At 40.5% G+C, this 22,120-nt stretch overlaps 1 long non-coding RNA gene across 2 annotated transcripts; it reads left to right on the forward strand.

The window, feature by feature from the left end:
* The first annotated feature begins 78 nt into the window (after positions 1-78).
* Positions 79-12,099, forward strand: LOC131525434 (uncharacterized). 2 transcript variants are annotated; one of them, XR_009267215.1, is made up of 5 exons: positions 79-340; positions 5,792-5,865; positions 10,860-11,019; positions 11,723-11,849; positions 11,967-12,099. It is a non-coding gene; the product is annotated as an uncharacterized LOC131525434 (long non-coding RNA). The 2 variants fall into 2 exon arrangements; XR_009267216.1 differs by having other exon boundaries at positions 10,876-11,019.
* Positions 12,100-22,120: the final 10,021 nt, after the last annotated feature.

Consider the following 22,120-nt stretch of genomic DNA (forward strand, 5'->3'; position numbering starts at 1 on the left):
TTACGTTGTGCATTTCGCAGCGCCTACGTCATACTCTCAACCGCCTTGTCGGGACCGCGCCTGCTCGAGAGATGGGAAGCTGGACTAAACTGTTTATAAAGATTTAAGAATCGACATTTTTCTTAAACTAACGCATCGTTTCGCTTCAGAAGTCCTTTATTAACACCCCGGAGCCGTGTGGAGTAGTTTTGCGATGGATGGGTACTTTTTTTCGGATTCAGAAACAGGGGCACCATTCACTGCAATTATACAGATTGGAACAGACAGGACAATGTTGAATATAACTCCGAATGTGTTCATCTGAAAGAGGAATGTCAGACACGCCTAGGATGACCTGAGGGTGAGTAAATCTTTGGCTAATTTTCATTTTTGGGTGAACTATCCCTTTAAGCTTTGTGCTTTTAGTGCTTTTAATATAAAACAAAGTCTCAGCTTTTAAAATCAGTTTTATAGCGAAACACAAATCTGTCTTACAATAATGTGATTTTCAAGCTATTTAATGTGGCATGACAGATCGCTGTATTTATGTGAATCAATTCATTAAATTATTGTGAAAATTCCACCACCTACTCCGCAAAAACATCTGTGGCGTCCAAACTGTCATTCCTCACATAGCCTGTTTAATTAAACAGCAATAAAACGTTCTAAAGGTTGAAGTGGACTCAAATTTGTTAACACATGTTATATTGTTGTCTTTTCTGCTGTAAATATTAAGTGACCATTCACAAACTGTTTTATTAATGGTATACTGTAAATGAGGACATAATATTTAACATCTTTCATTAATTATTTGTAGCACACCAGCCAACCAGTAATCGCAACAATTTTGTGCTTTGTTGCTTTTACACACAGCTTAGCTTTCAAATTCTGTCAGTTTTATAACGAAATAGAAATTATAAATGTGTTTTTGCTCTTTATTTCAAGTTTACAGCAAGATATAAAGTGAAGGAACATCATAAGGCATGAAAAAAAAAAAGTTTAGCCTAATTTATAATGAAAATAATGTCTCGTCGTTCGTTATTGTAATCGGAAAGATGATTGACTCACATGCCGTTTGACAAACACATTATTGCAATATAGCCTACATATTGTTTGTATTTCGCTATAAAACTGACAGATTTTGAAAACTGAGATTTGGAATATCTCCTGGTGCTCACAATCCGGGCCATTTGCATCCGCAAAAGGCTAGAATAGCCTATTTCAAAATATTATAACTATAATCTTTATTCTCAAAACATTTCGACTTTAATCTCGAAACATTTCGACTTTATTGTCATAGTATTTCGACTTTATTCTCATAATTTCGATTTTATTCTCAAAATATTTCGACTTTATTCTCGTAGTATTTCCACTTTATTCAAGTAATATTTTGACTTTATTCTCGTAATTTCGATTTTATTCTCAAAATATTACGACTTTAATCTCGTAGTTTTAGATTTTTATTTTATTTTTTTTACGTGGCACTAAAACGCCGGCGTATGTTTCACACTTCCTTTCATTAAAAAATAAATAAATATAATAAAAATTATTAAATCACCGGAAAACCCCTTTAATCCCTTAACACTCTGTATATTCAGAGATGCTTCTTCTAAAATGCAAAGCGTGGACTGCATCATAAATACACATCCTTCGCTTTCTGCCCACATTCAAGACAGATAAAAGGGGAAATTAAATGTAAGTCAAGCAGTCAAGAGGGTCATTGGTATTGGTGCCTAAAATACCTAATATCCTGCAGTTACAGTGGAAACCATTTGCTTTGTAAGTAAATCATTACCTAAAATCGGTTGTGGAAGAAGTTCAAGTAACCTTGATTTACTAAATAATCCTTGTTTTCTTTATACATTTCATGTTTTAAAAGGTTTAAATTTAATTAACGGTGAACTAAATGTTGCATAGCTCAGTTTATGGAGGATAAACCTGAAACACAAGTAGGGTGTATTGATTGTTTAAGATTTATGACTGATTCAGTCAGATCAATAGAAAGAGTCTTGCTGTCGAGGTCAAATGAAAAGTGCAGTGCAGGTATCTAACTGAATGAACCCACATAAAACACACCTTTGAATGGAAGAAAGAAAGTGATGGCGGGTATAGAAATCCTGAGGAACATGACAGCCTACACAGCCACTGTAAGACATAAAGCTTAACACCTCTATTTTTGTGTTATTTACAAAAATGAAGTGTCTTGTCAAAACACTGACAACCACACTGACGAGTTCCTACGAATTAGTCTGTCAATCAGTCCATTAGGTCGTGCGGTTATAATTACATGGCCTGGTGAACTAGCGTCTTCTCTGGTTCTTGATATCTTGCAGAGGCAATACAATTAAACAGCAAAATCTAATAACGCCCGATTTTTCATACAGCATGTCATGTAGACAGGAAGCAATCAATGCTCACTGCCAACACAGACTGAGGTTTACAACGCCACAATTCTTATTTATAATGACACAGCATTTTCTGACTGGCAATTACGAGTCATGTAGGACAGAAGGGGAAGAATAAAAGCCGATTTACACAGTATGCGGCAACCACGATTTCCCAGTACATTTTCAATAGGAGAGAGGTGGCACAATGGAGGCAGCGTTAACGATAGCAAAAGTCCTGCCACTTGGTCGTGCACACACTGTGACCAATCTTTCCGCAATAAGCTATCTAAAAGCAATAGCTTTCATATGATCCAAGATCAAGGAAAAAATAATACTCATTGTTATTTATTTTCTGAGCTCTGTGACATTTGAAGAAATAAATTGCATTTGATTTTGTTAATTATAACACTAAACTGCACTTAACAGTAACTGCAGCATTTAAAAATGCATGAAAAGCCTATAACATACTTTGGTTAAAATTCCTCAGTGGTAGTGTAAAACAACACCCTTTTTATCTTGTCAAAAACAGCTCTGTTCACAGCGCTCCGTTTTGGTGCATTATCCTTTAAATGATAATGAGCTACTGCTCACCTCACCCCACCCCTCTCTTCCGTGGGGAGACCAGTTCTCTGAGACCGTTAACTTTAGCCACATTCATCGTGGAACTTGCTAACTAGCACATTATTAGGAAAGGCGATTTGCAAATATTCGTAATAATTTCTTTTTTTTTTTTTTTTAAATTATATTCACTTCTTATGGAGGTGAAGCTGGATCACGAATGATTTGCACAAACATATAAGCATTTAGGTAGATCGGAGGAAGCATTCCTTTCAAAAATAAAAGTAATCCACTGTGTCTTCAGAGGCTCAGATGTCGGGAGTAAATGGCGACTGCTATGTTCATTATAATATCCAACAACAAAACACCTCAATCGCTCAGGAGACATTCTTGTCTAAATACTAAGGATAACCCAGACACAAATAAACTGAACATACACACACTTAGATTCAGCCACTCTCCCTTATATTAAAATCCTTCAGAACAGCCAGAAACATCACAGGGTTTTATAATAAAATCACTTCTGTAAAGTTAATAAGTTTCAGAAGTTCCAAATGTATAATTTTTATTAATTATAATAACTGTTCATGATATGACTGCTTTAAAGGGGTCATCGGATGCCCATTTTACACAAGTTGATATGATTCTTTAGGGTCTTAATGAAAAGTCTATAACATACTTTGGTTAAAATTTCTCAATGGTAGTGTAAAAAACACCTTCTTTACCCTGTCAAAATCAGCTCTGCTTTAAATCCTAGTGAGCTCTGCTGACCCTCTCTTCCGTGGAGTGACGAGCAGACCATAGATGCATATAGATTCCCTATTTGACCGCTCCAGATACGTCAGCCATCTCGCATTCACGATTATAATCAATGAATATTCAAATATACAAGCGTATAATTTGCTGTTGTAGACGCACACAGTCAAGGCATCTAGGTATATATATATATATATATATATATATATATATATATATATATGGACCATACAAAATGCTGCGTCTTCAGCGGCTCAGATGTCGGGAGTGAATGATGACTGCTATATTCATTATTACATCCAACAACAAAACGCCTCAATCGCTTAATCTGAGACATCTTGTCTTACCCTGCACTGGAGTCAACACAATGGCGGACAGCTCTCGGCTCACTCAGGGTGTGGGGCCCACATGGGTTTCACATGGGCTACAGGGGTACAGAGTGGGCATGGACTTCCACTTGGGTGACCCAGCTAGGACCCACATGTGAACCCAGGTGGGCTCCCCGTGTGGTTCCCAGTTGGGTAATTAATGGGAAATGTGTGCATGGGCTCAAAATGGGCTACATATGGGACCCTATTTGTTTTATCAAATCTAGTGCAAACATAATTAATCCCATATAGGGTGATATATATATATATATATATATATATATACAGGGTGCGTTTTGTAGGGGGGGAATTTCCCCCCCTCTGGTCTATGCATCCCTGCCTCTGCTGAATTATTTTTATCCCCGGTGGGGATCAAATGATTCGTGAAACGCGCTTTGAAGTCCCATTCTGAATCAAATGATTCGCCATAAGCGTAGGCTTGTTTGAGATGCGCCTCGCCTCGCCTAGTAGGTGGCTGCAGTGAGGGGAGGAGTGAAATAAGCGCAGTCAAGACGGACAGTTCTGCCCTCTCAAAGTAGAACAGATACCTACGAGATCAAAGGCAGATATTGCGTTATTCTCACTCATATGCTGTGCTGCTGATAAACATGATATAATTTCAGTTCTGTTATATGAATATAAATTTGATGAACAAGACACTCAAAGTGCTTGCTATTAAATTCAGTACGAAAGGCGTATTTATCATTCATTTTTATTTTAATTCAAGCATGTATTTTAGATTTTTATAGAAAATATGACAACAATCACATATCTCACAAAGAGATTGCACTGTCATAGTGTTTTGGGAATATTCATGCACAATTTAAATACATAATAGCATGAAATCAGATAAAAAAAAATCTGTCTGTTTACTCACTCAATCGGAGTGAGTGAAACGGTGAGAGATGTTGAGACCGGTGTAAAGTGTTTCGTTAATAGTGAATATTGACCTATTGTGCGTACCGTTGTGGCCCCCGCGGTTAGCAGGGTATAATCGCTGCATTTGGGGTAAAAAAAAACAGAATTATGTATTGTGCCAAGAAGGTTGTCTGTTCGTTCACACAGGCACGAACTGATTGGCAGCTGCCTTTAGCGTAGCCTTTACCGATTACCTCCAAGGTATCCAAGGTAAGAATTACAAGTTTAAAAATGTAGAGCATTTAATTACATTGTTTACAAACCATAATGTTAACCGAAACATAGTTTGGCTTTTGTCGCGTTAGAATTTAGACATCATACTCAGATCGCGCCATATTTTTCCGCTTATTTCTGGTGCCAATGCCTAAAAGATAATGCTGTATTGGTGTTCCCTACGCCCTCTAAAAGTAAAAAAAACACTAAAAAAAGCTAATACTTAAACTGCAAAGCTTGGCACCTGGCTGTGTGTTCACAATACAGGAAGATTAAGTTACAAGGATGATGTCAAATGGCTAAAATAGCAGAGAAGCTAGTGTAAGCTAATCTAGTGTAACGTTAAATAAGGTAACAGTTACGTTAACCTGGGACAGATCTCGATTTGAACAGTAAACAAGACTGTTGTACTTTCAACAATACATAAAATACAATAATAGTACAACAATATTTAATATTTATCATGCAGACAGGAGTTTCTGCCTTATATAAATCTGTATCAGTTTGCATTCGGGTTTTATTACAAATCATACAAATTGTTATGACTAATACAAATGTTTTTGCCCAAATTAGAATTTACATTTTTTAAAGTAATAAGCATTTTTCTTACAGGAAGTAATCAGACAGTCTCGGATGTTGATGCAGTGGAGTAGAAATTGGCAGACCCCACCTTCCAGAAACAAGTGGTATGTTCTAACATAACCATTTAGTAGGTTCACAGGGCTGAACATTAACGTTCCTCTTCAGGAACTCAGCGTGACCGCGCTCTGATACAAATGTAATCTGTCCAAAGGATGGGCGAGACGTCACGGGCGGGGGACGTAATGGCCAGGAGGCATAAAAGCACGCGCGGTGGAACCGGCGTCAGCTTTTGTCATTCAGCAACCGCTACTCTGTGTGTGTCTGTCGATCTGTGTTGTGAGTCTTATGTAGTATTGTTTGTCACTAATAAGCTCCACAATGTCTAAAGTGCAGAGAAACTAGCACTTGGGCGAGAGCAGAACGCATTACAGGCTGTGTTTTTCACTAACAGTCCGTGTGTGGTCTGCTTGAGAGCAGAGCACGCAGAGTCTGCTCTCGAGGGAGCTGACTGCCCGCTTTGTGAGTGTTTGTCGCTGCGTATGCTTACTCTCAGAGGGCTCTCTTTGAGGAGGGAGCTATCACCTGCGTTCCATGCGTTACCGGCCCGCTTTCGCCGAGGCGGAGCAGCGGCTGTGCTCGCGGGAATCGCAGATGGATCAGGTGGAGGGAATGAAGACAGGCGATCCCCTATCTTCTTCCTTCCCATGAGATCCAGCGCCCGCTCTCTGGGTTCGGAAGCCCCGCGAGTTCTTCCCCCCAGAGAGAGGGCTCAACGCTCCGCCTGTCTTTCTCCGAGGAGGTAGACGTGAAGGGCGTCGATGAGCTTTGCAAAATCGCAGTGCTTGAACGAGCATTGTTTGCACAAGCTTATTATGAACGAGGTTGTCATTATAGCAGTGTCCCTACATAGGAACGGAGTTCGCGCTGTCAGCTCGAAAAAAAACAAAAAAAGGGGCTGATCATGCTTCTCCCCGCCGTATGATCTCGCGGTTCAGGTCCGCCGCTGCTGAGGCACGGCGGCGAATGAGATCGCGGTGATCGCACATAGATCTGGCGGACGGGTTGGAGACGGGTTCGCCCTCTCTCCACCTGCAATCCCCAGATCTAGCGCTCTCGCTCGGGGCTGGAGGCCCGCGGTGCAGTTCTTCCCCCTTTGAGTGAGATCTCACTGTGCAGAGGCGACGCATGCATTATGTCATTCTCATTTGTTTCATGAATCCTTTTCATATCAGACCATGTTTACTTGTCTGGTTGTTTTTCTCCATTTAATTTTGAGGAATTAAATGATCTATTTCATCTAACTAGGAGAAGTTAGATGTGTATGTGTAAAAGGAGCCTAAGAAAACTTGGGATTTTCTCGAGTGAGAGCACAATGTTTTACTTCTCTTCCTCTGAGGAGGTTGATGTGGTCAGCAGGGGCTGCTGGGCGGAGCATCCCCAACCATGTTCCAGCTCCTCATATAGGGAGTGTCACTTCTCGTACTCCCCAGTATGTTGGAGTCAGAGTGGCGCTCCCGGGCCGAGGCCTTCTAGCAGAAGGCGGATCTGCGGACCGTCACTCTCACTGGATAGTCTTTGGCTAAAACATCCTGCTGCCTATGGCCCAGGACTTCTGAGGGCCGGCCCCTCTGGGGAAGAGCGGCATACACAGTGCCCGTCTCTCCTCAGTGCCCTCAGGAGATCGGTCTGCCAACCCTGCCACGTACGGTGTTCCAGGGCGCAGCAATCTCCAGCGAGCACACATCTCAGTTTCTTCCGCTGAGATGCTTGCCACCCCTTCGGGGGTCGCTAGAGCAGCTAGTTTGGCTTTCTCCTGCCGGTGTGCCGTTCCAGGACACCGAGCTAGCCGCCCTGGTTATACCAGAGGCCAGTCTTGAGAGACTGGTTCCCTTAGTAGACTATTTGGCAGCGTGAAAACTACTGCCAAATGTGTCTCCTTGGGACCTGCATACTGTAGAGAGAGGCTACAGAATCCAGTTTGGTTCTCCTCCGCCTCGTTTCAACGGGGTGAATCCCACTCTGGTGTGCCCCGAGCAGGTTCTGGTAATGGAACGAGAAGTAGAGTACTCTCTTGAGAAAGGAGGCCATCGAGGTGGTCCCTCCTCTCGAAAGAGATTCCGGGTTCTACAGCCGGTACTTCATAGTTCCCAAGAAGGATGGAGGGTTGGCGTCCCATTTTAGATCTGCATCAGTTGAACCACTCAGTCAGCAGACTGAAGTTCAAGATGCTCAAACAGGTCGTGTCTCAGATCAGGTCCGAGGACGGGTTTGTCATGATCGATCTAAAAGACGCATACTTCCATATCTCCATCCTTCCCACTCACAGGGAGTTCCTGAGGTTTGCTTTCGAGGGCGAAGCTCACCAATATCGGGTTCTTCCCTTCGGCCTAGCACTCACCCCGCACTTTTACATAGTGTGTGGATGCCGCATTAGCTCCGTTGCAGCTACAAGGCATCCGCATATCCACTTTGGTTGATTCTCGCTCAATAAGAGCAGATGGCGGCTCAACATTGAGATGTTGTTCTTGCTCGCATGAAAGTGTTGGGGTTAAGACTGAACGCCAAGAAGAGTGTGCTTTCTCCATTACAGAGAACCACTTATCTTGGTGTGGTGTGGGATTCGACCACGATGCAGGCAAGTGTGTCCCCTGCTTGGATCGAGTCGATCCTCACGGCAGTCAGGAGAGTGAAAGAAGGCCAGTCACTCAACAGTGGTGGCTCAAGACCAAGGGGTTCTCCCCATTCACATGATCAAGGTCACGTGGTGGTGCCTACGTGCCTTAGACATGTGGAGACATCCTTGGTTCTTGTCTCAGGGCCCGATGCTGGGAGCTCTGTGTCGCTGCGTACGCTAGCGACGGACGTGTCCCTCACCCTGCCCGCAGTCTGTGGAGTACTCGCCATCTCATGTGGCACATCAACTGCCTGGAGATGCTGGCGGTGTTTCACAGAAACACTTTCTCCCAGACCTAAGAGATCGCCGGTGTTGGTGCGATAGCACCGAAAACACAGCGGTGGTCTCTTACATCAACCACCGAGGAGGTCTGCGTTCACGCCCCCTGTACAGGCTGGCTTACCAGATCGTTGGGTGGTCCTAGGACAAACTCCTCTCACTGAGAGCAGTTCACATGCCTGGGCATCTCAGTGTGGGACCAGACATCCCGTCGAGGCAGGGGCTGAGACCCGGGGAATGGATGGACATTTCGAGAGTGTTTGGCCAGGCTCAGGTGGACCTCTTCGCTACTCAGGTAAGTACACAGCGCATGTCCCCTCTGGTACTCTCTAAATTCATCCAGCTCCACTGGGGCTGGATGCCATGGTACAGACGTGGCCGAGGCTTCATCTGTACGTTTTCCCCTGATCGTTCTGCTCCCGGGAATTCTGGCGAGAGTGCGCTGGGACGAGGTCAGTCTACTCCTGGTAGCACCGTTCTGGCCGGGCCGAGTATGGTTCTCGGACCTGATTTCTCTCCTCGACGGCTCTCCATGGGAGATTCCGTCAGGAGGATCTCCTCTCTGGCGGGGTCTGTCACCCCCGCCCGGAGCTTTGGAAGTTGTAGGTGTGGACCCTGAGGGGGCACAGCCCATAGCTTCCGGTCTCCCAGCCGAGGTTGTTGAGACCTTCCTCCAACCAGAGCTCCCTCAACGAGGAAACTATACGCCTTGAAGTGGAACTTTTCACTTCTTGGTGCGGAGACCGCCAGCTCGACCCAGTCAACTGCCCGATTGGTACAGTTCTGGAGTTCGTGCGGGCCTGTTCCTCCACAGGGTTAACCCACTCCACCCTGAGGGTTTACGTGGTGGCTATACCGGCCTACCGCGCCCTTCTCGGTGGCCTTACAGTGGGTAGGCACCCCCTAGTTACATGTTTTCTCCACAATACAAGGGACTTCTACACCCTGAAGTGAAGTGTCACTTCATGGTGCAGAAGTTGCCAGTTCGACCCAGCCAACTGACCGTTTGGTACAGTTGTGGAGTCTGTGCGGGCCTGTTCCTCCGCAGGGTTAACCCACTCCACCCTGAGGGTTTACGTGGCAGCTATACCGGCCTACCGCGCCCTTCTCTGTGACCTTCAGTGGGTAGACACCCCATAGTACATGTTTCCTCCAGAGGCTGAGGCCTCCGGCCAGAGAGCGTTTGCTATGTGGTGGATCAGGATGCTATTCCATAGCCTCGAGTCCTCTGCTCTTCCCTCTTGGGGATCAAAACTCACTCTTCAGAAGTTGGCCTTCGGGACGCAGCCACCTGTGGCCTTTTTTCTCTCGCCCTAGCTGTGCTCCATCCACACTAGGCAGGGATTTGTCAGTCTGGCGGCGTGGGGATCTCGTTCCCCTAGCATTCTTGGACGCAGCTCGAGTTCCTGAAGAGGAACGTCTTAGGTTACATATGTAACCCCAGTTCCTCGAGGGAACGAAACGCTGCGTCTCGAAGCCATACTTCCGGCATCCCTATGAGCGGTTGCTTCATTCCTGAAGCTGACGCCGGTTCCACCGCACGTGCTTTTATGCTTCCTGGCCGTTACGTCACCCGCCCGTGACGTCTCGCCCATCCTTTGGACAGATTACATTTGTATCAGAGCGCGGTCATGCTGGAGGCATTCCCCTAGCGTTCTTGGACACAGCGTCTCGTTCCCTCGAGGAACTGGGGTTACATACGTAATCTAAGACGTTTTTGCACCTATGTTACAGTATTGTGTGCAGAAGTCTTAGGCCACCATTTTGTTTCTTTCTGTTTTTTAATACTGCCTATAAATGTCCTGTATTTTCTGGTTGTATTCTAATAAAAACTATGAGATAATCATTATAACATTTCCAAAACAACAAACGTAATGGTGGCCTAAGACATTTTCACAGTATTGAAGCTTTTTTTGCTGTAGAGAATGTTCTTGTAGCACAGGCAACACAATTGTAGTACAAGTATAAAACATCTGTTACAGCGGTAACTGCATAGGAATTATGGAAGTGTTCCATAGGAATTGTGAGTAATAGACTTGTATGGACACGATACACACAGTAGATTTGGGGGGAAATGTAATTGCAATTATACGGGTTAATTTTTTGTGTTGTCTCCCCAATATTGATTATCTTGTTTAACGTTAGGTTGCTGTGGTTGCAGAAATTGGAGTGAGTACTGTGGATGAAGCCACAAGAAGAATGAGGGCCTTCCTTTTGGACCACCCCTTATCAAGAGAGTTCAATTTTGTTGGCCGGCATGGAAAGCTACAGTTTCTGGGGCTCAAACTGCTTGAGGTTGTATATGGTATGTTTACTTGCTTTTGGATTATTTATAACATTCATGTGCAAACAGAGGTTATTCGGTAGAGTTGAGTTTGTTCTTCGTAAATCAGTGGAATCAAATCAGTTTGATTGTATGCAAATAATTGTCCAAATCTAGACAAGCAATACCCCAAATTACGAGAATATGAACCAGGTGTTCTGCTTATTTTAGTGATAAGTAACTGTTAATTTGTGGTGTAGCGATCACAAAACTCAGTTTATAATAAATAATGATATTCAAACTTTATTAAAGACAAGTACACTAATACAAGTGAAGTGATAATAAAATAACAACAAATGAAGACATGCAAAAACCGTCTGAAATTTTCTTCTAAAATCATTTTTATCAGGCTCTTATGTTTATGTTCAGTTATTTCACTGTAATGGCAATGAAAATGACCTATGCATTTCCTGATTAAAAATAATAATTTTTTAAAAGAAAATTTCAGATGGATAGATTTTGACATTTGTGATTTAAAATGAGAAAAATTAATTTTTGTGTGAACTATGCCTTTAAATGTTGCCCTGTGCCCTTGTTTACACAGAAGTCATTTATGATAGAATATTATATCCGATACCATTATTGTACGTCCTGAAAAACTGTAAAAATGGAAATGACTGCTTATTTATTGCAAGGGCTTAAATATGGAGTTTAATTTAACTTTAATGCTTTTTGTGTTTTACAGGAAGCTTGAAAAAAATGATCTTACAAACCAAATTACCAGAAACGAGGCAGAAAAGTCAGTGTCAAAGTGGCTAATCGGTGACGGGAGGAAACCGTTCTGCAAGGTCACATAGTAGAGACTAAGATGGGTAAGTCTTAAGGTAGTCTTGATTATTAAATGGAAATATCTTTAAAAAGACAAGAATCATCTGTTTTAACTGTGAAAAAGTGGCACAGTGGTTGATTTAATTGTTGTCTTTTCAAAGGATTGTTGGGAGAGCGAGGACAGAGGAGTGAGGAGCTGTACTGTTGGTGTGTTTGTTTGTGAAATGTATTTTAGAGTTTTCAGATATGCGTATACAAATGATTCAAGTTATTCCAAATAATGTTTGTCAGGAGCTTCACTTTAACTTTTTTTTTTTTTTAAGATGCTTATGTTTTATAAAGTTGATGTAAATTTAAAGTAAATGTACAGGTTATAATAGTCATGTTTAAATTATTCCAAATAAACTTTGCTTAAAAGCATGAACTACTGGTTTCTGTTTATTGAATATCTTTAGCATTTTAGGATTTAATTAAATGTTTGTGTTGTCAAACAGACAAATATATTAGCCCATGTGTATACCTGTTGTGGCCCATAAGAGACCTACATAAGACCTAGCTGGGTCCCATCACTAACCCATGTAGGCAGACTCATGTAAGCACCAAATGGGAGCTACCTGGTTAACCCATATGGGCCCTATATGGAGCCCATCAAGGGCCCATCATCAGCACATCTGGGCTAACCCATGTTGGGCCACCATGGAAACGGAGGACAAAATTAGCTGGGTCCCAGATATCGTCCCAGTTCCAACCCCTATGGGCCCCACATGGGTGTGTTGGCTTGGCTTGTCAATCAACTATTGTGGGAGCGGTCTGTACAGAACTACGTCATTCTGACAGGAATCTCAGAACAGCCTGATTTGAGAAAGGGGATTTTAAAATGGATTAAAAAAAAAAAAAATGGGTGGATTTTTATCATTATAGGATGGATGTGCACACACACTTCCAACACATATTTGTTCAAACAACTTGTAAAGTGAATTTTGCATCCGATGACCCTTTTAACATAATTAACAAGCATTTCTCAAACCAGTCATTTACAAAGCTGTTCTAGAGTGTTTTATCTTTCCTAAGGCCTATCTGAAAGCAAAACAAACAATATAGACCTATTAAATTGTCTCTGTCATTCGTCTCAAGCACATTCATCCACAGACATTTCTCTAGGCCAAATATTTTCATATTGATTTTGTTCATTGTAATATCAGAGTGTGTCCACAAGCATTTCAAGCTTTAGACACCACATCTCGTTGAAGATTCATTCCTTTATTCCTTGTCCAGCCTAAAGCAAATAAAAGAGAAATGGCAGGTGACTTACCCACCCAACATCGAGCCAATCCTGTCCAAAGTTATTGCTGCATGCCACTGTCAGGTCAGCCGCAGGGCTGTGTAATCCAGGGCAATGCTTTAATTAAACACAGGTTTATAGGCTGTTTACACTGGCAGCGTAGGGGGTGGATAAGCATATGCTTCTCTGACAGGCAGCCGGTGGGGAACTAGATTAGATAAGATGTTACATGAACAAGATTAAATTAGAGTGGAGGACAAAATCCCACGGACTGCATGCAGGTACCTTCACGGCTCATAGCACATGCCACAGGCCATGGAGGTGTCATAGAAGATGCATGTTCTAGTTATTCTGTTTTGCCCTTGTCTTGTGAGCTATGCACATTTACCATAGTGCAAAAGCATCTTGTAAAACTAGGGGCTGAGATCACCTTTAAATCTGCAGGCTGAACTAGTCTGAACTAACAGATGTTCACTTTTTAATGGAAAAGCATAAAAAGTCATAATTAAATGCAGTTTCAAATCTGTGACTCACATTTTCAGTGGTACACAAAAGAGTTCTAAAGAATGTACAGGCCCGTTCTTCTTCACTGCAGTTACAATGAATAAAGGAGATATTTAAAAAAAGAAAAAGATAGTAAGTAATAATATAGTAAGATAGCAAGTAATGAGTTCTTGTGAGCAGGTATGTCCGATTCATGAAAAAATGATTCATTGAGTCAGACCTTGTTGATTTGGTTCACACAGCCATTCTGAATAATTCATACAAAAAACGTGGAAAACTTCTATGATACTATTTTGTGTTCCACCAAAGAAAAAGGTCTTCATACCCTTGTTTTGGCACAACACAAGTAAATGATGAATTTTCCTTTGGATGCAATATTCCTTTAAATGTGAGCAAAGACAAAAAGGCAGAAATCATCGTATAGTGCTTGGCAGCAAAGTGGGATCCAGATCAAAGAGCAGAAGGTCTGGGAGGAAGTCTCCAAAGAGCGTCTAATTCTTGACACCCAGGAACCCAACCACAGAGAGCTGACTGTAGTTCACTTCCAGTTGTTGTTGGCTACACTGGAAGGGTGAGGGGGCAGTGACTTCCTGCAGGAATGGGAGGGAGGAAGCTCTTATAGAATTGCATGTGCTGAAGGCATTTAGAGTTGTGGCAGTGAACCGGGCAGGTCATTCATCATGGACTGTAAACCTCCTTCTGCAATCCACTGTTTTCTGTGAGCTTTGACAACACTAGAGAAGCAGTGATACAGCTGCATTTGCTTGCACACATTGCACAAACTCTACATGTTGTAGGGTATTTCAAGGGTTTCTTGAGAGCTTTAGCATCATAGGAATAATTATAAGCAGGAGCTAACAGCATGGTGTTCAAGTTGGGTAAAGAGTGGTTGTTTGTTTTCTGGAGTATGTTCGCCCATGCACGACTTCAGCTTAGACAAACACAAGGGCTTCTGAAACAGTGTTTGCGTCTTAAGTTAATTTGCTATGCATGTTCATACACCATGATAGCATTGTAATCTATTTAACTTGGAGAATTTGGCTTTGTGCTTTGATATGCCTGAAATTCAGCAATTCAAATGCACAGAATGGCTTTTTAATGGGTTTCTAATTTAGCAGAGCAAACAACAATCAAGACGACACCCATCTGGCCTCTAGAACATCTCTAAAATAATGGAAAGAATTTTTCAAATGGTTTTGTTAACACCTTTCCAAACGTATCCTTATGTTTATACAGTAAAGGAGGGTAACACTTTATATTAAGGTGTCATAATACAGAGTAATTACCTGATTAAGTACTTAGTAGTAGCCGTTCTACTAACATGAAACAAAATGTATTTACCATGTAACTAAGTTATGGAACAGCCTGTAATTACAGTTTGTAATTATGTAGATGTAATAGGCAGCCACTGTTACACATATGTAACAGACCGAGTCTGTTACACAGCTACTTGTACACTTAAGTACAATCTTGATACACTTTATTTTAAGTAGCTTATGCCTGTGTAATATTATCTAATTGCAATGTGATTAGAAAGGTATTACATGTATTTAAGCTGTGTACTGGTGGGTTAAATCAAACTAAGGTGCAGCTGGATAAGGTGTACAGTATAGATACACATGAAGTACCCTTAAGTACAATCTTGATACACTTTGTTTTAAGTAGTCTGTTACATATGTGTAACAGTAGCTGCCTATTACATCTACATAATTACAAACTGTAAGTACAGGCTGTTCCATAACTTAGTTACATGGTAAGTACATTTTGTTTCATGTAAGTACAACAGTTACTACTAAGTACTTAACTAGATAATTACTCTGTATTATGGACACCTTAAAATAAAGTGTTACCAAATATAAAAATGCATTTCACTGCCAAATTATGAGATAACTGTTATCATTACTACACTTAATTTCTTGCAAAATGTCTTTACAGAGGAGCCATTAATGCTATCAAATAACTGGTCCTAACTATCTATTAAACAATATGCTAAAACAAAAAATGTGGTTCCATTTTTCAATTAATTTTCATAAAATACTGCCAAAACACATAAGTGTATCTTTCACTTGTCCAGGAATCTTACTACACTCTTCACATTTGCTTTCGATTTTGTAAGAATGTATGTGTGAGAAACAAACATTCACCATCATTTTTCAAAGGAATAGTTCCCAATCCTATTACAAAACTATAACTTGCATTCAGTTTTAACATTCTATGCTGTTTTTCCCATCTACAACACATTCAGAACAAGCCAGAAAAAAAAGAAAGCCCTGTGGGTAAAAAAGGAATAACTGTCCACAAACATGTCATACTTCATTACAAAACTGTCTCGTGCACACTGGATTTAATTTACTGGCCAATTTGGTTTTGATGAGCGCCCAACTGAAGAAACAAACTGCTATGACGAGTGCATTCAATTTCCCACTAGACCTAACCATCACCTAGGGGAGTTTCATAGTGAAAACTTAAGAAATAGCACTTTTACAAAAGAATGGTAGTGATGTCTCTGCAGGGGCACCCAAAATAACCCTGGAGGGAGTAAGCAATTTTTCTGAACCTTGGACTAAACAAGCACAAGGCCGTCTCACTGATATTAATGAAAAACATCAGCCCTTGGCTGAGTCGCCTCTTTTCCACTGGTCATAGTCCCTGCATTAAACTTCCTCTCTTCACTTTGCCTGGAGAGTTATTCCATCCCTGACTGAGTCAGCAGGTCTACCTCTCCACTCACTGCCATCTATATCTCCTCTTTGCTCTCACAATGATTCACGTGTTCTCACGAACACACACAGATGGGCAGATACGGATACGCTCACTCATGACAGGCTAATATATTGTCTCATTCACCATCACACGTTCATTTGAACAGACGCATCAAATCACACACTTGTCTTGACTTCTTTTCTTAGTCTCTTTCTTAGTGTGGGGAGATCCAGGACATTGCACAGCTTGATTAAAGCTTTCGGGAAGAAGACGACAATGTAATTACATGGATTGATTACACAGGGGGAATTGGAACACAATGGGCGTACATCACAGACAGTGTGTGTGTGTGAGTTTGTATGTGCGTAAGAGAGAAATACTTGCAATTACGCTATTAAATGTTGCAAGCACCCCATGTGAGGAAGGGAACGCAACTGAGCAAGGAGAGGTAAGGCAACTAATACAATAGTTCAAGAAGGAGCTCAGATAATACACACTGTTCCTACTCAAACTCAGTACAACAGGAAGCAAAGATAGAAAAGAGAGTAAAGAGTAAACTGCAAAAATGAGTGAACTGCAAACAAGGAGCAAAAAATGTGTCAGGGCTTTCCTTTCAGATTTGTGAAAATGCTCCATTTTAAGTTCAATTTTAAACTGCTTTTAGTACTGAAAGAAAAAAGAAATGCAGAACATTGTCAATACTATAATCGATAGTATCCTGACCCTCAGGGATTCAATGGTATTAGCAAAGCAAACAACACAACATTATCATAAATTACCAAAAACATCAACCATTAAGTGTGGACAAAACAGCATAAACAAAAACCAGACATGAAAATCACTCATAACTGAAGTGCACTGGGTTTCCAAGGACAAAACAAACAGAAACTGAGATAAACAAATGTATGTTTAACTTCTTTGTATAAGGGATGTTTTAAGTTTATTTTATATTAAAATAATACATTGCCAAATTATTCATAATTCACACAAAACTGCAACTGTTTTTGTATGTTGATGTATTTTGACTAATCAAGTATTAATTAAGACTAGTATGTGTATGAACTCAGAAAAAAACTATATTGCAAAAGAAAAATGTTAGAAAGTTAGAATAATCTATTTTAACATGCTTGTGTCTTTTTTGCCTTTTTCAGATTATTTATAACGATTTAGGCCAGTTCTCCTTTGATTACTGACCAAGGTCATTTTTATTCTTTGACAGCAGAGTGCTGGCCAGATATGTGGTTGCAGACTGAAACAATAAGTACTTTCTAATTACTTGTTCGATTGGCTAAAACAACTATGCAAATCTTGCTCTGTTCATAAATCACTTATGATGACGTTATGCTGTATGCAGAGAAAAACTTTGCAACTACAAGTCAACTAAAAAGAAAAAAATCGGGCACACATACGCACACCCACTCATCCCGTCTGGGTTCATTGGCTAGCAGAGGTAGGGGGGTCAATCAGAAACCATATATAAACTGATAGTGCTAAATAGACTATCTGACCCTTGTGGGTGTCCAGGTGACTTCATTACTTTAAGCCTCTTTGTTGTAGTCTCTTTTTAGCATTGAAACTGGAAGGCCAAGGACCCAAATTATTTAGCACGTTCAGAGTCAGTGCTCCAGAACTCAACTACAGCCTCAATGAGAGGTGTTCATCATGAGGAATATGTGTAGGACGTCACCTTCTCAAAGTTGACCGCCAAGTCATTGAAGTCCACAGTAGCATATTGGCGATGAGGTTTTTTGCTTCTTGCTGTTAGGTTCAGGCATGTGTTCACGTATTAAGGGCATGACTCATTCAATCCATTCCTCCCTCATGGATTTCTTTGTGACATGGAGATCCAGAGGCTGCCACCAAAACGGAAACTCACAGGGGTGAAACTGGTCAAAGCCTAAGGCACCTCTGAGATTGAAGAGAACGTATTAGAGCTCCAAGTCACATCCATCATCCAACACCACCCCATGCATCATCTTCTTGCAGTGTTGTAACACCATAGTGTCTGATCTCTTTTGGGATATCCACTGAACCGCACAACATGAACACCACTTTGGTGACATTTTTAGAATTGGCCCTACAGAACAGTACAACTTCAGGATATCAAATGGCATAATCCATCAGAACCTAAGAAGTATTTATGACCCCAATGTACAATATCAGTGCTGATGCATATCACACCAATGACAGAAATGTTTAACCTCTTCATAACTAGCCTATGAATTCACTCTCTGATTTTCTGTATGCTCTGATTCTCATCCTCCAAGCTGGGTAAGTGCTGCAACTGCCCCACAAGAAGGACAAAATAGACAAGAAGCTCCAGCTTCTGAGTGCACTCTGGTAAGTTCTTTAGTGCAATATTTCCCAGCCAGTGGTACTGGTATAACCTCTATAGTAGACATTTTGGGTGTCTCCCTTATCTGATCCCCATATCTGATCAGGGCTTGGGGCATCTACTAGATATCTGATTTGTTTAATCAGGTTTGATTTGATTAGTGTGGCATACTAAATGGGCAATGTTGGGGGAATTTCAAGACCAAGGTTGGGAACCAATGCCTTCGGGGTCCACTGTCCTGCAGAGTTTAGCTCCAGTCCTAATTAAACACACCTAAACAAGTTAATAAAGCTCTTCAGGATTAAAAAGTAGCAGGCAGTAGAGCTTGATTAGGCTTGGAGCTCAGCTCTGCAGGACAGTGGACCTTGAAAGCCAGAGTTGAGAACCCCTGCTCTAATGTGAACTTATGTGCTCAAACTTCTGCAAAGTACTGCATTTCATCAGTCGTCCATGGTTCTTCATTTTTCTCCCTTCAGATGAGCTGCCGGTGTTACTCACTGCATTGTCCAAGAGTGTTGGGTCCAATTAGTTGCCAGGCACGATGGTGAGTTTCAGAAGGGTGGGTCAACAACACAATAATGAAATAATGAAGTGACAAAAAGGGGAAAAAAAATTAAGATAAACATAGTCTTAACTGAGTTACAAAGTCTTAAATGATCATAAAGCGTTTGGAGAAAATCAGATGTGTGTCAGATCTGCGTCATGTGCATCAGGTTTTAAAGGGGTGGTTTACTGCGATTTCACTTTTTTCATTTTAAATAGTGTGTAATGCTGCTGTTGGTGCAAGTTGCTGTGCTGAAAGTTCAACGTAAGCGGAGATATCGTCTTTTAAAAATCAGGAAGTTTAATGCCTACAAAAATGACTCATACGGGACTACAACGAGATACTTCCCGGGTTGCATACGTAAAAAACCCATAAATTTGCATCAACCCCTCCCTCCGGAACAAGCCAAAGAGGGGGCAAGGCCATGTTCTGCGGCTTTGTCGAAGAGGAAGAGTTATAGTGGAGAGTTGTAGCCATGCAGTCAAAACGGTGTTAGTTTCACCCAGCTGTCAGGTCTTCTGTGTTCGGGCTTCCTACGGACGCTGTAGTTCGTCAACAATGATTATAATTTATGTTTGATTATGTTCCTGACAATTACAATCCTAATTTAGCTCTCTGTGCTGCACATTTTACGGAAGACAGCTTCCAGAATCTACACGAGTTCAATGCCGGATTCACAAAGAAACTATTACTAAAACATGGAGCAGTTCCAACTTTAAAAACAGAGGCAGCAGTTGTTGGGCCACGACCTGTAAGTAAGATTTAATAATTTTAAATGTATTTGCATGTATAATTTCAGACGTAATGTTTTAGTTTTATCAAGGACGTAAACAAATGCCAAAGCTGGCTTTAGTAGCCAGTGAGTTAAATGCTATTTCGTGTGTCTATGACAAACGCGTACAAACATTTTGGACCCGAATTTGTAATTATGTACTAATTTTGTAAATGTATTTTCCATGTATACTTTATGACGTAATTTTTTTTGATCAAGAACGTAAACACAAGCCAACGCTGTTTGGTTATAGTAGCCAGTTAGTTCGATGCTATTTTGTGTGTATAAGACAAACGTGTACAAACTTCAAAAAATTATATGTAATCACAACAGCAAACTTCCATTCAGAAACGTTTTGTAAGAGCTGTGCTTGCAGAAGTTCTGCTTGACTCTCTTCATTACCGCTTTCTGGGTCTGATTCTGACTCAAACTGATACGGCAATATTGGCACCATTATTTACATTTGACCGGAGCACATGCAACTGTCGCCCGTAAAGGTAATGGGCGTGAAGTTTCCGGACAATGTGCAGTACGCAGTTTAGCCAATCACAACACACCGGCCCAAATAACCAATCTGAGCCCATTGCCTGTTTCTGAGGGAGTGGTTTCATAGAATCAGGAAGTCAAGTGACAGAGGAGAAAGCGGCTTACAATAAAGGTGAAATATATGAAAAATAAGGCGTTTTTTAACAAACGAAACACGAAAACATGTTATATTGCACCCCATAAACACAATCAAGCAAAGAAAAAAAGCAGTAAACCACCCCTTTAAAGAAACAGTGCTGCTTTTAAAGTGAAACTTGCTGAAGTCTGTCATTGATGTAATGTTAAATCAAAGAACAAAAGAAAAAGAGAAATCACTGGACTGCTCTAGTCACTGATTAACTTTTGTAGCTTGAATAAAAATTAACCAATATAGCTTATGTGAAGATTGTTTTAAAATCATTTAAATTAAAAGTTGTTATACATTTCAGAGCCCATTAAATGTTAAAAATAATGGCTTTCAATTATACTGTAATGCTGAATGGCTATAATTAATAGGGAAAATTGAGTGAAAATGCATTTAATAGAGACACCAGTAGCAGTATTGGTATCATCTCTTCGTTAATAATAGGTTACTCTGTAAAAAGATGCCGTTAAACACGTATTTAAATATATTATATTTATGTTGTTTCTACATTAATTTGGAGTTTCAAAGTGAAATTATGACAATATAGTCATGGCCAAAAATATCGGCACCCTTGCAATTCTGACAGAAAACGCAACCCTTCTCTTAGAAAATTGTTGCAGTTGCAAATGTTTTGGTACTCACGTTTATTTATTTATTTTTTGTTTGCATTGGAACAACACCAAAAAAAAAAAAACAGAAGAAAGGTCAAACCTGATACAATTCCACACAGAACCCAAAAAATGCACTGGACAAAATTATTGGCACCCTTAACTTAATATTTGGTAGTACCCCCTTTGGAAAAAATAACTGAAATCAATTGCTTCCTGTAACCATGAATGAGTATACTAAAGTGAAGATTGTGATAACTCCCTAGTAATTACTGAAGTCATTGTAAACTTTTGAGTTTTTTTTAAGGTTTTGGTTAGTAATTCATTTTGCTAGATTCTGTAACACTTAAATCATTACTAGTGGGTTACCATGATCTTCACTTTAGAATACTGATCCAAATAATGAGTAATTTCTTCAGAAGGATGTAGTAACACATGAGTCATTACTATCCAAAACCTTAGATATATTCAAAAGCTTGCAATGGCATCAGTCAATATTAGGGAGTTACAATAATTTTCACTTTAGAATACTGATCCAAGTAATTAGTAGTTCCCTTAGAAGAATTTGATAATTCTTGAGTCATTATTAGTGAGTTACCATGATCTTCATTTTAGAATTAATTATACATTATGCATAATTCTGATTAATTATGAACCTGTATACAGTAGTTCTTAGTAGTTCTCCAGGATATATATATATATATATATATATATATATATATTAGTAGTTATTGATTAGCTAATAGTGAACTACCAGTTTCAACTGAGCGCTATTACTTACTAAATCAATAATCAGAGTTTCTTGTTAGGTAATAGTAGTTACTACAATGTTAATAGTGCATTAGTCACTTGTTCATGTGTACTTATTCATTAACAAAGGATCAGTATTCTAAAGTG

The sequence above is a fragment of the Onychostoma macrolepis genome, chromosome 19, assembly GCF_012432095.1.
Source record: "Onychostoma macrolepis isolate SWU-2019 chromosome 19, ASM1243209v1, whole genome shotgun sequence".
NCBI lineage: Eukaryota > Metazoa > Chordata > Actinopteri > Cypriniformes > Cyprinidae > Onychostoma > Onychostoma macrolepis.